Source organism: Macrotis lagotis, chromosome X (genome assembly GCF_037893015.1).
Source record: "Macrotis lagotis isolate mMagLag1 chromosome X, bilby.v1.9.chrom.fasta, whole genome shotgun sequence".
Lineage (NCBI taxonomy): Eukaryota > Metazoa > Chordata > Mammalia > Peramelemorphia > Peramelidae > Macrotis > Macrotis lagotis.
Genome location: NC_133666.1, coordinates 71,308,253 through 71,321,975, shown reverse-complemented (window position 1 = coordinate 71,321,975; position 13,723 = coordinate 71,308,253). Strand labels below are relative to the sequence as shown.

The window sequence follows — 13,723 nt, the reverse complement described above, 5'->3', positions numbered from 1 at the left end:
TCCATGCCAGGCCATGGGATAGACAGGCAGAAGTCTTTCCTGTTGGAGTCTTTGGAATTTTCTGGCCAAAAGCTTCAGTCAAGCAATTCAGGAATATTGTGGTAAAAGTCTTAATGCTTGTACTATTTTGAGAATTTTCTGAGAAAAGTTTTAATAACTGCAGCACCTCTGCAATATTCTGTCAAAGGTACATTTGTAGCATCTTGGATGTAAACCTTAATATTTTAGAAACTTTCTGGGAAGACAGATGAGCTGTAATTGTGAACTCTGAAGAACAGTCTTGTAACAGTTATTTCTTTTTTCTTTTTCTTAGTTTGTTCTGGTGGGTTTTTGAATTAGCCCTCAGAGTTTGATTCCACTGCCTAGACCATGGTGTTAGATTCGGAGAATTTCCAGGAAGTTTTTATAGCAGATGGCGATCCATTCATGCTTAATGGTGGACCACTTTGCATTGTTGATCTCACTGCTGACACTGAAGGACAAGATGGGGTTTGTGGCAGTACTGATTTCCTGATGAATATTCCAGATGAGAGCTTGGTAATCATCAGCAGCAGTGCAGAGGTGGCCTGGAATGTCAGGTGACCAGGTTACCCCATTCACAGAGGCCTTATGTTCATTAAGACAAAGCAAGGCCGTGCCAGGTTTGCGCACATCTAGAACTGTTACTCTGGTTGACTCCAATGTCAAAGTGGCTATATAGTTGGGGTCTTGCTTGTTCCAGGCAAGGCGCAGTAGCGGCAGGTTTTCAGGTTGTTGGTACACAACAGAACTCTTGTGTAGGTTACGGATGTCAAATATTCGCAGAATGGCATTAGCACCCACTGAGGCGAATAAATCTCGGCTGCCTCCAAAGGCAACATCATAGACTTCTTGGTTTTCTCTTGCAGTCTGCTGCTGTCTCTGATTCCACACTCGGCCCAGCACCTGGTGGGTTTCCAGGGACCAGACAGTGCAGGAGTGGTCACTACATGATGTGACCATGATATGTGTATCAGTGTCATTCCAGTCAAAAGAGGTGAGTGGCAAGCAGTAGGGCTTATTAATGTTATGGTTTAGCACACACTCAAGCTGAGGTTCTAAGCCTACGGCGGCAGCAGCAAGAACATTAGCTCCTCGTCCACACCCTGGGAAGGCAATGCCTCTTCCAGCTGTGCTATGAATTGATGAACTGGCTCTATTCCCGGAGGAAGGCATATCACTGGGAGCTAGGCGCCAAACCCATAGGTAGTCCCCACTGGTAGCCAGCAGGTCTGGGTGGATGCCCTGAGGATCAGGGATCGACATGACCTTGGTGACTGGGTAAGTGTGCCCCATTGTGTAACTACACACAAAATCCCCCTGAGCATTTGTCCCGTCATTCGCTAAGCTTACCACTTGGACCTTGTTGCCGTGTTCCTCTACGAAACTTCCTACAGCCAGACGGAAGGGCTGATCAGGGCGCACAATCCAACTCATGGCGTAAGTCGTCCACGGAGCCTCATATCTATAGAATTTGCGGTATGTGTAGTCGGTCCGGTATAACTGATCTGCCGACTGGGCCATTTTGACCCTAAAAATCTACTCTCTAGGTCTGTGAGAAAGTTAGCGTCTCCCTGAGACACCAAATCACAGCTGAAGACAGATGTTAGTACAGCCAGCCGAGAGGAAGGCTGAGGATAGGGGTGGGGCAGAATGCCGAGAGAGTACCGGAAGAGGTGTCAGGGTTCATTGGGTACTTCCCTTCTCCACCAAAGGGAATTATGGGAGGGTCACCCTAAAACAGGTCAATTTTAGACAGTACATAACTTGGTGGTAATCATAACACCTATTTTACAAAAGCCCTGCCAAAAACCCTCCATTATTTAAATTTTGTTCCATTTGCAATAGATGTCCATCAACTGGATGACGTCATCCCCAAGTCACATTGATGCGACAACAGGAAAATCCAATTCTTTTTGTCCAGCGTGTGGATATTCTTTTCCATATATTTGTCATTCAAAAGTACCAAAAAGACTACCATCATCCTTCTTGGTCTTTTCCAATTATCTCTACGAATATTTTTTACCGAAGAAATACCCAACTTTTATGCGTGTAAAATGTGAATCTTGGTCATAACATTGGGAAAGTAGCTAACATTACTTCCACCACTAGCTTTCCTATTGGGATATTTATTTAAAAAGTATCCCTGATGTCCAGGGACTCAGTGAGTCATTTTGGAATTCTTTTTACCTGAAGAGCATACACCTTGAAAAAAAAAAAAAACGACGGTCTGATTTTTTTTTAACCATATTGTGAAACGTGATTAACTTTCATTCCTATACTACTTTTGTGACACCAAAGAAAGGAATATGTCCCTAAAAATTAAAAATAGGTTGATATGTAACAGGGAGAATGGAAAGCCATAAAATTAAGGAATCTATCACTCCCACTTAGTTTGGTATAGAACATATAGGAGCTGTTCATTGTTCTATTAATAGATCTGTGAAAACCAGCTCTGATGTTAGATTTAGATTCACATCTCCTTATACCAAGCACAAAGTTTACCTGCATACCCATATAGTGGAAAAAGAAAATAAAGACCCAGGTTACAGAATTGTGAACAGTGGGAGAAATAATGGCAATAAGGTGAGAAACTCATAAGGGAATTACAAGCCTGTACCCTTTGTATTACCCAGTCAATAGGAAACAATGGGAGTTCCTTGCATTTCGGGATGGGAAACAAATAACTTAGTTTTTGCTCTCTAAGGGTGTGCTGGTTTTTGGGTCTCCCATTCTTAAGAACATTACAATAAAGGATCCTCTTTGCTACACTATTGGCCATCCTGAGTTCTTCATAAGAGACATTTCTTACAACTTCTAACACAATTCCCAAGGACAGTAATAACAACTGAAATTTCTGTATCACCTTATGTCATAAAAACAACTTTCCATGCTTCAGCCCATTGAAACCAACAACCCCAGGAGACAGATGCTGCTATCAAACTCTATTTTTACAGATGACAGAACTGACAAAAATAAGATATCAGTGGTTATCTTTGAACTGACAAAAATAAAATACCAGTGCTGATCTTTGAACTCAGTTTTTCCCAACCTCAGTCTGCTTCAATAAATATTGAAAGGGAAAGTATGTAATACAAATCCATCCATTTGTCAATACCTTTTTTATGCTTGCTTTCCCTGTAACCATGAACAACATTCTGGACCTGATTTTCAGATTCATTTTCTCTGCATAAACTACTGGAATCCAGTGCACCTAAGAATCATTCACTAAATCAGAATTCTAGAAGAAGCTAGAGGAGGTTAACCTCCTTCTGGGCTGGACGTGTCATCTGAAAACTTAGTCTAGACTCTAGGGAATGACTTAGGCTGAGGAAAAAGTAAATTTGCAAATCCCAGACTAAAAATTTGCCTCAAACAGTGAGCATACCTTAGATTCTGAGCAGCTTTGACTGGCAACTACCAGTTTTTCAATATCATAGAACAATAATAACCTTTCTCCCATTATCCTCCCAAAGGAATCATCTTCTCAAACAAGTTCAACTGGGCTACAATTAGAGTTCACTATGCTAACAAAATTTCTGTGAAAAGTACATATCAAGGGTATAATATAGAAAAGTGCATATTGCAAAATGGAGATATTAAAATTAATTAACATCTTATTAATTATACCTCAGAAATGTGACAGTAAAGAAATTTAAGTTGCTGAATGTCTAATAACCCCTTTATGTTGTTTGTGAAAGATTCAACATCATAAAAATGACAGGACAAACTTGACTTGATACCAAACTCCATCACCCGGGAGTAGGAAAAGAACAAAATTTAAAATCTGACCTGTTTGTTATAACAATTTTAGGAACTAATGATTTAGATACTAATGATTTCTCAAGTCACACCATCATTCTCCATGCACCCATCCCCAGACTCAATTATAATTTTCAGTCAAACTCCCAGATTTTTTTCTGTCTCTACTATTTCAATCACATTTATGAAGTTTCTTTTACTTCCTTCTCTACCTGGGTAAATGTATGTGTATATGGCTAGTTCTTCTTCAGTGATATACCATCCAACACAAACCAAAAGGGATTCCTTCACCAATTTCACTAAACACATTTCATCTACATACAGGGAGGCTAGGGAGTGGAAACAAGTTCAGTAAATTCCAAAGGTTATAGCTGTCTTCTCCTGATGGGCAATACTGAGATTTTCAGTGATGTTCTGCTGTCCAATTGATGTTTTAAAAGTAGCCTGTAATGGACAGAACAGACAATCTCGAGTCTACTTTGGTAGGAATATCAATCTCCATCTTGAAAGGTACAATTGAAGAAGTTGACAACAAAAGAAAATGCTTTGGCTGAAGGAGAGGCTGATGTTTTCCAAATGCTTTTCATCAGTATATAAAGGTTCCATTTGTCATTAGCCCACATATAATCAGTCATGACCAGATTTTGTCTGGCAGAGTTGATTATACAGACTTTGCACTGCTTGCTTTCTATTGCTTTGCTGAATTCCATTCCATAAGGATTGGATTAGAATGTGTACTGAAGACCATGGAAGTTGGAAATGAAATAGAAGATAGAGAAATAGAGGGACATCTCTAGATTCCCTGATCTCATCTTGCAATTTAGAAACAGAATGTCAGACTTAGAAGTCCATCTGTTGGACAGCACCTACACCAGGACTTCTTCATCTTGTATGTGGTATACATTGCACGTATGTGTGTGATGGACCCCTGTGGCTGTCTAGTGAAACCTATTGATCCCTTCTCAAAATTATGGCTTTAAATACATATAATGTATAAGAATATAAAAAGCAATTATATCAAAAGCTTTTTAGGGTTTTTTTTTCAAGGCAATGGAGTTAAGTGGCGTGCCCAAGGCCACACAGCTACGTAATGACTAAGTGTCTGATCTGATTACTAAGTGTCAGATTTGAAGTCAGGTCCTCCTGACTCCAGGGCCGGTGCTCTATCCACTGTGCCACCTAGCCGCCCCAAAAGTTTTTTTTTTTTTTAATTAAGTTCACAACTCCTAAGTCACAAACCCCTAATTCTGAGGCTAAAAAGATAAGAGATTGGCTCTCTGACCACACAGCTTATCTAACAGTAGAATCAGCACTAGAAATCAAGCCTCAAATTCTAATTCTATCTTTTTAAAAAGTTGTATTGATCTTTCTTAAAAACATCTGTCACTCTCCACCTACTCCATCTAACATTTCCTTCCCCATTTGGGGTTTCCTTTGTAACCAAGAAGTATAATCAAGCAAAACCAACCAATCCATTGGCCATGTTTGACTTGATCGCTATATGACTTATGACATATGATGACATATGACTTGATTTGTAGCCATACTCTAGCCCACCTCAATTTTCTATCTCTATCTCCAGTACTTACAATAATGCTTTGCCTAGAGTGAGAGCCTAATAAATGCTTTTTCATTCATTTATAATCTTTTGACTGTATTTCTACAACTTGTGGTTCATTTTGATTCAATATATTTTAATATGTATTAGTGATATTATTTTATTTTTCTGTCTTCTGTTTTTACAGTACCAGGACCCTACTTGGTATTTGTTTCATAGAAAGGTTTTGGTACAGTAACTTCACTTTCATGTCCATCAGTTCTGGTGTTATAATCTGCTTCTGACTCAGGGTACTCTTCTGGTCATTTAGATCTGATATTAGAACAAAATTTAGCACTCATGGGCCATTCAGCAGTTAACAAAGGGAGGTTTACTTAGCTATAACACAAGGTATTATATAAGGGTATACAACACTGACCTGAGATAGCTGCAGTGTTCTCCCAGTTCCCCCCTCAGCCCCACCTCACTTTGGAAATAGTATAGTCATCAAGACAAGGTGTGATCCATCCTATGGCCTTGCAAACAACCTCTCACAGGCTCCAGTTCCACAAGGACTGATCATTTTTACACCCTTAAATACTCAAGAAGCCACATCAACACAGCCTGGGGACAACAGTAAGCTGCTTACAGGAACTAAGCTTAAATTTTAGCTCCTACTGCAATCAGATCTTGTCTTGAGAATAGCTTCTTTTCCTATTAGGTAAAGAACTAATCTAATCTATGTGGCAGGGGACAGGGAATGCTGGTAGATATTGATTCTGTCACAGTTATTTTTTCCCCACTTTGACATTTCATTTATGGATTGTTCAATTTCTTTTACTGAGGTTGGGATGTTTTAATTCTCTATTATTCTGTTAGTTTTAGCATTTTGATGTTTTTATCAATATTTATCCATTTCCTTTAAGAAATCACTGTTGGTATATAATTGATATGAATAGGGATCAAAGGGTAGAAAAGAGCCAATTAAGGTCTAAATTTGAGTTCAAGTTTGTCCTCTGAAAACCACTATCTCTGAGATCCTGGACAAGTAGGTTAAACTCCCTTGGTCTCAGTTTCCTCATCTGTAAAATAAGGATAAATATTAGATGTGAGAGTAAACATAGGTTTACTCTCTTTACTCTTTACTCTAGCTTCTCTCCCTGAGGGTCAGGTATATTACATTTCATCACTTCTCCAGGGTTCTCTAGTACCCTAAGGAATTGCGGAGTCCCTCATCTCTGCCATTAGTTAAAGCCCCAAAATATTATGTTGCCCCAGATTTTAGGGTCCTAGTGAGTAACCCTCCAGTTTCATCTATTTGACATCAGATTAACTTCTACAAAAAATATCAAGAACAAATATTGAAACATTTTACCTCATTATCCAGGGTCATAATTTTCTTTTACCACTCAGTCTCTGGGTAGGGGAGAGGGATTAGGTTAACAGTTCTTAGAAATGACTCATAATAATAAAACTTAGCCTAGAGCTATTGAATGGCCTTTTATTAATTAACATCCCTGCAGGAACAGGCAATTTCCCCTAGTGGGAAAAACTCCAATTGTGACAATGTCCAACATTATATAGGAAGGCTTTTATTCCCCTATTCTCTGAGTCCTGATAGATTCTTGGAGGTACAATCCAGAAAATACACCCACTTCATGGCAACCATCTAACATATTTTCCCTGCCCTGGTCATATGATGCATGTTATGCTGATAAGCCTCAATTGTCACAGGAGAGTATATAGTAACATGTAAGGATCTCATTAAGCAAATTCACTGGTCAAGATCAAAGACCCTAGGTTAACTTCTGACTATTTCAAGCTGGTTTTTGACCCTCCCCCCCAGCTAAGGCCATTTCATGAACTCTCTCAGGTCAGGGACATCTCTTTTATCACCCTTCCCTTTGTTTTCCCTCCACATTCCTACACATAGGTTTGTGTCTTTTCAGCCTAACCAAATGTCCAGAAATTCTGCCTTTTTCTGTATTGTTCTTACAGATAGCAGTGAGATTCTAGCAGTATTCTTTCATATCTTGTGGCAACCAAACACCCTAAAATTTCTCACACATTTTAAATCAGTTCCTACATAGTGTTAATTCCATCAAGTATGAAGTATTTCACCCTCTTCCTCAGCTCCTTAGGACCCTGGATTCTAGGGGTTCCCTGCTGGCCTGGCTGCCAGTCTGGAATTGTATGAGCTGGAATGCCAGACTCTCTCATCCCCATAGTCCAAGCTCTCCAGGAAAGGATTCCTCTCCCTGAACTTGTACCTGACCAAGACTTAAAGTCTATTTCTGGGTACCATATAGCCTAAGGGGGAAGAAGTGACCTTCAGGCCTGACTTCCTGTCCCCTGCCACCTCATGGTATCATCTACTGTGAAGGAAGACATCTTTCAACTTTTCTGTGAGTGATGAAAAAAGCACAACTGGGCTTAGGTAGATTTAAGGATACAGACAGACCTAACTATAAAGTCAGTGGGAGTACCCCAACTTGGTTGACTCCATCTGAGGTGATCAGAGCATTAGCCAAATCCCTTTATAATTCTTTGGCCCTAGGCAAGTCCTTTAACCTTCACATTGGTAAAAGAAAATTTTTTTAACTGGAAATTCTCAATAAGATGAAATTATAACTTCAATTAAAAACATTCTAAACAACATTGCTTCATAATCTCGTGTTTTTTTTTCCTTTTCCAAATTGTTCATCTCATAGCTAATTAGAATTTTTATTTCTCAATTTGGAGTTTTTAATTCATTTATTTTTAAGGTTTTTTTTTTCATTTATAATACAGGCATGGACACATATACACTACTAGGCCTATACACAAAACAGATAAAAGAAAGAGGAAATGGACCTATTGCTACAAAAATCTTTATAGCAACTTTATATTAGTAGCCCATACCTGGAAACTGGGTGAGTGGCCTCCTATTTGAGGATAGCTAGATATATCTTGCTATATAAATGAAATGGAATATTATTAAAAGAAGACATTTGGAAAGTACTTAGTACGAGGTCTGTCACGTAATAGGTCTTCAATAAATGACTGCTTCCTTCTCCACCAGGAGGTGGGAAAATTTTATTGATTTTCCATGTCCTCAGTTATAAATTTTTCTGTATGTTTGTTGTGTAAATAAAATCTCTGTTATTTTGAGAGCTCCTCCAGGGCAGAGGGCATCTTTCCCCTCTGTTTCTTCAAGGCTTAGCACAGAGTCTGATCCATAGTAGGTGTTTCATAAATGTTTATTTTTATTGATTCTAAAAATTGATGAAATGGACCATTTTAGAATCCACCAACAGACTTCTGCAAAGCAGTGCAGAATGATGTGAGTAGAGCTAGGAGAAGAAGTTATTAGAAAAACAGTCTTGGAAGCCTTTAGAATTAGCTCAATACAAGTTCATTGGATTGAAGATGAAACATATCCTCTACCTCCTGCTGGAGTTCTTGTGGAAAATGAGGAATGAGAAGACAGACATTTTTGGACACAGCCAATGTGGGAAATTACATTGATGAACTATGCACATTTTTATGAGTGCTTTTTAAAATTGTTTGCTTGGGGGCATGTGAGAGAGATAATGAATTCTTGTAAAAAGAGATAAACAAAATTACATAGTAATCCCCCCAACTTTTTTTGAACATTACATTCCTCGTTAGCTCATTGATCTATCTTTCTCTCTTTTGCTAACAAAAGTATTTAGAGATAGAAATTTTCCCTTAAGGACTGCTTTGGCTGCCTCCCAAAAGTTTTGACATGTTGTTTCATTGCTGTCATTTTCTTTGATAAAAATATTTATTGTTTCTCTGACATCTTTGACGTCTCATTCTTTGGAATTAGGTGATTTAATCCCCATTTAAGTCAGAATCTTTTCTTCAAAGTTTCCTTATTGATTACTTTTTATTATCTTGTGGACTGAATTTAATATTTCTGTCTTTCTGCGTTCATTTATGAGTACTTTATATCATGGCATTAAATCAGTTTCTGAATGTGTATATGTATAATGTGTGTGGATATATACATATATATTTATATAGCCACATATGTATAAGTATATGCTCCACATGATTTCAATTTGCTAATAATTAAAATTGATTAAAATTAATGATTAAAATCTATGTCAGCCTTTGATAGGAACCAAATTTTTGATAACTTGGTTTAGGTTCTTAAGTTCTTTCTACTGTATCTTTCAAATAGATTTGTCTAGATCTGACAGGGAGCACTATGAAGCCCCCACCAATTGTTTTTCTGTCTATTTTTTCCTGTAGTTTGATTAGTGTTTCCTTAAGTAGTCTGATGTTCTCTGTGTGAATAAATGAATAAAGAATTTGTAAAGCCTTTACTTTGCTAAATGCTGAGGGGTATAAGTAGAAAAAAAACATAAAGTCCCTTCATGTTAGCTTAGGGAGACCATCTACATGTAAGTTTCAGTTGCAAGTCAGTTGAAAGGCCATGATCCTTTGGGCACAGCAGCAAAGTAGATAGCCATGTCTCTTCTATGAAAAAAGTGGGCTACTGACCAATTTCTGAATTGATGAACCATTTGCTGAACCATTTGAAATGCCAAAGATTTTGAGAGCAAAATCTTTCGGTGCTAGGTCTCCATGAACTGTCAGTATGACCAGTGCTGACCTGGAAGCATTGCCCTTCCTGGGGCTCTTAGGTTCTGAATTCTTGGCTGTTTCTATCAGGATTCTATCAGGATTGAGAAAATAATGGTCATATGTTTCATGCATATGATTAGTATTGATGTTGCTGCTGGTATTCATTATCTATTATCCCTTTAACCATGACAGAGTTTCCCTGGTTTTCTCTCTCTTAAACATGTTTGTTTCCCATTGACTGAGATTTCGATTTCAATCCCTGGGTTGTGGTGTTTATTTACATTAAACTGAAAAATAATAACTTCTATGTCAACCCCACATTTTAACTCTAAAAATTTTATGTTTTAAGGGAAAGGGAATGTAGTAAATATTTATTTAGTGCCTACTATGTTCGGTCACTGTGCTAAATGATTTATAAATACTCTATCATTTGATCTTTACAACAACCCAGTTAAGTAGGTGTTACACTTACCTCAATTTTACAAATGAGGAAACTGAGGCAGACAAGTTGAGTCATTTGGCCAGAGTCACAAATATAGTAATATCTGAGTCATGATTTGAACTGAGGTCCAATACTCTTATCTTCCTTGTCAGGTTTTACTTTTTTGGTTCTTTCTGCTACTCTCATCAATTTTATGGGTGAGTTCTCCCTGTTCACATTGTTAATTATGACTGTTACATTAATTTTGTTCTCTGTCAATCTCATGTTTCCTCTTTTTATGTACCCCCCCCTTTAAAAGAAAAAATAGAAGAAGGCAGAGAAAAGAAAGGACCACCTCTAGTAATGTATATATAGATTGAACCATAGGATCTCAACCCTCTGCACTTCACCTCTGTACAATCTAGGCCCAAATCTTTTAAATCTTTCCCTTACTCTCCTCTACCCATTTGGTTTTTTGCTCACTGTAACTTAGGTTTGTCTTATGATTCCCTCCCCAATTCTATACCTTTCTTGAACCCCTTTTCCCAATTCCCCTTCCTTTCCTCAATTTCATTTACTATGCTTTTCTACCCTATACTTATTTCTTTTCCTGAAACCTTTCTTTGTCTAGCTTAAATGAGAGTGAATTCATGAAATTTCTACTCTTTGTACTCCTATCTTTAGGCTTATATTATTTCCTGTCATTCTCTAATTAGAAGAAATAGTAATTTCTTCCTCTTCATTAGCTGTTCTCTGAGTCTAACATAACAAGCACCTTTTCTCAATTTGATTCAGTTAACATTTATTAAGCACTTATTATGTTGGAGCAATTAGATGGCACAGTGGTTAGAACTCCAGCCTTGAAGGACTTGAGTTCAAATCTAGCCTCAGATACTTACTAGTTATGTGATCTTGGACAAGTCACTTAATCCTAACTGCCTTGAATTCAGCATCATATCCAGTCATCCTGATTCATATCTGACCACTGGACCCAGATAGCTCTGGAAGAGAAAGTGACGCTGATGACTTAGCACAGCTCCCCCTCACTCCAGTCTAATTCATATGCTTGTCATGGCATCATCTCCCTGATGTCAAGGTCTTCTTCAAGAACTAAGGACAAACATCATCATCACCATGTCCCAGTCATTTTGCTAAGCACTGGGAATTACAAATAAGCAAAAGAAAGACCCATTCTCTTAAGTTAGTCAGGGCAGTGCACCATTAAAGACATGATACTGGCCCTTGGGTTATAAAACAGGACTCACAATGAAGCAAAAGCTGCTGGGACTAATGTGGAGTTCCCCATATGATGTCCATTTATCCTCTTCTCCTCTATCCTTTATTTTCCAGTTGTTTGCTCTGTTTGGGGAGGAGACTCATTATTAATAAGAAGGTTTGGGAGGTTCTGAATTAATAGGGAATATTTGATGAAGTTTTCATAATGAAGTTTAATAGTTAAAGGTCAAAAGTCAGTGATTAATCTGTGTTTGGAAAATGGAATGGAATGGAGGTTTCACTAGGTTTTTAATGTCTTCTCTAATTCCATTACTCTGTGTTACAGATTTGGGAAACATAATCATGGAGGTGGTAACAGCTGGAGATTGAAGAATACTATCCGATCCATGGTAGATGCCCCTTAGTTAAGGTATGGGAGGAAGAAGAATCACTAAAGGCAAAAGAAAGAACAATCACAAAAGGTAAGTAGAGAATCTCCTTAGTTTCTTATCCTGAAAGCCAGTGCATCTTTCAAGAATGCCTCACCCTTCTTTTCCTCCTTATTTCTATCTATATTAGGTTTTGGTTCTGGTCTTATCATCTTTTCCCCTTGACTCTCATCAGCTCCCCTTTCTGGGTCTTAAGTTTCTTCTCTTGTGACTAGCTGTTTGCTGCCCAAGTCTTAGTTTCTTTGCTTTCCTTTGTATCCATTAGAATGGCTAACATGGTGCTATTCAGTATCCAGTTGGTGCTAAATATGTGCTGTCTGATTCCTTCCATTGCTATTTGAGTCTGGAAAGTTTGGCTACATTTTCTTCTCCAGCCAAATAATCAAACTTGCGTGGGTTTGCACAGGAGAAATTAATATCAAATGAAAGCTTGATTAATTATCCCCAGGTTTCAACTAACAACTTCTTCCCCTATACCTGTGTGTTAATTTATTTCAGTGTCAAGTTCAGTTATCTCTAATCATTAGAAAACGTGTTTAGTCTTTCCCAAAACATGTTTGCTGAAGTTCTCCCTGCAGTGACAGCTGCTGCACAATCAGGTGCAATAAAACTTTTCTATCAGTTGATAATTTGCTACAGAAATCATTTCCAGAATCCTTGTTACCACGCTTGAAAAGAATCCTTCTGATTGTGAGAGCCTCCCAAAATTCGTGTTGCTCACTTATCAAGACCAGGCAAAGCCCCAGAGTCATGCCACGTCCAGACTGGCCAGAGGCCAATGGCCATCTTCCCCAAAGGCTCCTGTAACCCATTGTTGGTGAGCCCATTCCTCCTGCTCTGTGTGGGAGTTCTGCCATCTATGTCAACTGAATCTTGGGGGCATCAGATGCAAAGCAAATATGGAATACTTGGCAGTGCTTTGCTTGTGTGGGCAGTCCACATGTCCTGGTACCCTCCTTGCTCAAATTGAAATAAGTGTGGCCATTGGCTTTACAAAAGACATCCACATGCTAATGTCCATCTCTTCTATCAACATGAGTTTCTTTGTGCTGGGAGTTTGGGAAGGATCTTTGGAAACCTCAGTGGCAGTTTCTGTAATACACATTAGGAGATGAAGCCTCAATGACAGAAAACACTTTCTGGATTCTCAGAAGTTCTGTCTTCTTTACTACCTAAAGCCAGGAAAGTCCATTTGGAGAGGGAGTATTAGAAAAACTTCTAAGTTTGAAGTAAGTAACAGTTAATTTCTTCTTTTGCTTCCTTTCATTCTTTCCTACTCTCCTGCTCAAGAAAGTTCAGTTGCTGTCTCTTGCCTTTAAGATACATTATAAGTCCTTCTGCTTGCCTCTGTAGACCCACCCCAGCCCGGTTCTCTCCTACCTTTCCAGTTGGATTCCACATTCTTCCTTTCATCTTCTTCGCAACACAGTCAAGCAGGCCTCCATGGTGTTCCTAAATACACAACATTCAGTCTCTCACCTTCATACAATTTGGCCTTCACCTTTCTCAGATAATGTATCTTTCATAAAGGTTCAGTTTAACTATTCCCTCCTCTGTGATGCTTTCTATTCTCCCTTGTTTCCCACCCCAGTTAGTAGCCTTCTCTCCCTCACCAGACTACCTGACTACCATATCACTATATGGATGTTATATATTTCTCAGTAGAATGCAAATTCCTTGAGGTAGGAACAGTAAATGTGTTTTTTTTATCCTTCTGTCTACAGA

General features: G+C 38.5%; 1 pseudogene; it reads right to left on the bottom strand.

The window, feature by feature from the left end:
• Window positions 1-375: 375 nt before the first annotated feature.
• LOC141498697 (DDB1- and CUL4-associated factor 7 pseudogene) lies at window positions 376-1,542 on the bottom strand (annotated as a pseudogene).
• Between the last annotated feature and the right edge of the window lie 12,181 nt (window positions 1,543-13,723).